The sequence below is a fragment of the Otolemur garnettii genome, unplaced genomic scaffold (genome assembly GCF_000181295.1).
Source record: "Otolemur garnettii isolate 467f Iridium unplaced genomic scaffold, OtoGar3 scaffold00071, whole genome shotgun sequence".
NCBI lineage: Eukaryota > Metazoa > Chordata > Mammalia > Primates > Galagidae > Otolemur > Otolemur garnettii.
Window position 1 is genome coordinate 4504736 of NW_003852466.1, and position 3355 is coordinate 4508090.

The window sequence follows — 3355 nt, forward strand, 5'->3', positions numbered from 1 at the left end:
CCTTAGCCGCTTGAGCCACAGGTGCCGAGTCAACTTTTCTTTTTCTAAAAACTGCTAAAGTATCTGGTTTGGCAGCTTTCAGCATATCTTCATACCACTGATGTATTTGAGGAACTTAGGGGCTCTGAAATATCTTCCCCGTCCCGAGGCATTGTCAACCTGGTACTCATTCTACTAAGTCTAGGTTCTGTGAGGATCTGTGTTCTATACCTCCCATATCATTCTTCACTTTGGTTTAAGAAGAAAGCCTTTAAAATTGTGCAAATAGCTGTGCTCATGTGTGAATGTGCAATACATTTGCATAGAGCTCTCATCACATGAATACAAGTGGAGCAGGTTGCTTGTTAATAACGTGAAACCCTAGGGCTAGCTCTACTTCCTTATGCTCCTGGAGCTGGGTAACAGTGATTTAATTTAAGTTAATTATGTCTATGCTAGTTTGGGTAAGGAAAGACTCTTGGAAAGCTGGGCATACTGAACAATGGCTCCCAAGGATGTCTATCTTCAAATCCAAAATCTGTAAGTGTTACCTTATATAGCAAAGGGGACTTTGTAGATGTGGATAAGGACTTTAAAATGAAATTATCCTAGATTCTCCAGGTCATCTTAAAGCAATCACCTGGATCCTTGTAGAGGGAAGCATGAAACCAGAGTAAGTAATAAATATATACTGATAGATGCAGGAGGTCTGGGGGTAGGGGAAGGATGCAAATAAGGTCATGAACCAAAGAATGCAGGTGGCTTCCAGAAGCTGGATGAGGCAATGAACAGTTCTCTTCCTGGAACCTCCAGAAGGAATTAGCTCTACTGATATTTTAATTTTAGCTCCTTAAGATTTGTTTTATGGGCTTGGCACCTATGGCTCAAGTGGCTAAGGCACCAGTCACATACACCTAAGATGGCAGGTTTGAATACAGCCCCAGCCCATCAAACAACAATGACCTGCAACCAAAAAATAGCCAGGCATTGTGGCAGATGCCAGAGGTCCCAGCTACTTGGGAGGCAGAGGCAGGAGACTAGCGTGAGCCCAGGAGTTAGAGGTTGCTGTGAGCTGTGATGCCACAGCACTCTACCCTGGGGAATAGCTTGAGGCTCCTGTTTCAAAAAAAAGATTCATTTTATGCTTCTGACCTCCAAAACTGCTAGAGAATAAATTTATATTGTTTGCAGCCACCAAGGGTGTGGCAATTTGTTACAGCAGCTGTCAGAAACTAACACAGAAACTATGTATGACATAGTTACTATCCATAACACATTTGAGAGTCTATTAAACTGGCTTGTAATTTCTTACATATATCAATATTCTCTGTCATTGTCCATGGACGAAGCTCATGGGATAAAGCTTAGGAAAATAGAAGCACATGAATAAGTAAGTTTTATTTTTCCTTTAAAGACCAGAATAGCACTGGAAATGGGACATGCTGAATAAGAGCAGAAACAGCCTTTCAGTGCAGCCTTGTCAGTCTCCATCCTTCCATCAGGCTTCTTTTATCTTTGATGTGAATGCTCCATCTGCTGTTGGGAAACTGGTGCTAACTAGAATCTTTGCTCCTGAAATCATTACAAACCTCTTGGCAGAATTGTTGATGCTACCATAGTTTCATAGAGGGAAGTCTGACACTTTCAAAATGGAATGCATTTTATTTAGACTATTTGAGTTGCAAAGAACACAGATTCAATCAAATTATTTCATGGAATTAGATGTACATTGTAAGAGGAAGTTGATTGTTAAGTATGGCCAGTATAATTTTGTTTCATAATGCTGGCGTGAAAGGAAACAAACCTTTGCAAATTTTTCTAAACCCAGCCCAGTTGTCTTGGCACCCACTTTTCCACAGTTAGTGGTATATTTGTGACTAGCTTCAGTTGGGGGTTAAGGGGTCCTGTTCCCCTTCTCTGGGGTTCTACGAAGCTGGGAGCATCCCCAGAGCACAAAATCCAGGGTGCATGAGTATCTCTGCTTGATCACACTAGAGTTCCATTGGCCAAAGTAGTTATGGAGTTGAGTCCAGGGTCAAGTGATGGGGTGTGTGTGTGTGAGACTACATAAGGCCACAAATAGAGACGCAGGTTCACACAAAATAGCCATTCAGCACAGACTGATCTAGGTCTTCCATTCAAACCAGGTCACTTTAGGTTAAATTCCTGAGTCATAGATTTTGATAGTATTTGGTAATTATCTTTTCCTGGCAATAACCACATTATAGTTTTTTTCCTAATGGTCTCTGTGTTCCATTAGCCTCTGAGTGCCAAAAGGGTAGGCGCCATGGAGGTGTTGTTTGATGCTATATCACTTCAAAAGGCACCATGCCTAGTATAGGGCAGGAGTGGGGCCTCTTGCCTCAGTACGAGGGTGCCGGTCAGACTGTTGTGTGGCATAAACATGTCTAACTAGGCTGCTACACAGCAGTTTTTCTTAGGCAACCCCGACCCTGGGTTTGATGTACTGAGGATGGAGAGCTTAGGAGGAAGTTAGGGGCAGCAAGTTCTCAGCATTAAGTGAACATCAGTTATAGGAGCATCAGGTCCGAGGGCAGGCACTTCCCACAGCCTCTTTCTAACTCCAGAGCCATCCCCTCCTCCAGCAGCGTTGGATGGTCACTTTGTTTCCTAGTAGACTCCAGATTAGACAGAGGGATTTCCCTCTTCATCAGACATCACTGTTTCCCCCTCATTGTACAAGTCAGTGTCATACAGATTGGTTGATATAATCAACATTCCAAATTTTTGGCCAGTGATAGGTGCTTGGAAAGAGGCAGGATTGAGCAATTTGAATGTAGGCTCTAGAATAAGACATCCCTGGATGTGAACTTGGGCACTGCTCCTTCTTTCCTGCCCTGACCAAATTGCTAAACCCCTATGGGTCTATTTCATCATTTGCAAAGTGGTTATAATAGTATTTTTCCTTTAGGGTTTTAATGAGGATTAAGTTAAATATAATAAATAGGACTGCCTTCTACCCCACCTCAGTCTTCCCCCACTCCCTAGCCCCCAAATTTGTCATATACTGACTGGTATTGGGGATTCTTAGGATGGAAGAGCTGGGCCTATATGAAACTCTTGAAAAGAGATAATGTTAAATTAAGGTGTGGAGACTGAGCATGAAAGGCTTTGGAGATACTGAATTACATTAAAACAGCTGTAATCTTAAGAAAGAAAGAATCTAAAAAATAACTTTTTAGGATCTCAGTAAGGTATTCAAACTAAGAACAAAGTTCTCTATTAAGTGTGGGGTAAACTCCCACAAAAATTAAATGAAATGTACTCTTTTAATTCCAGAAACTGAGCAAAAAGACTCATGAGTATTATGCATTATTGTCGAGGCCTAAGCGACCTGGGAAAGCATGGTGGGGGC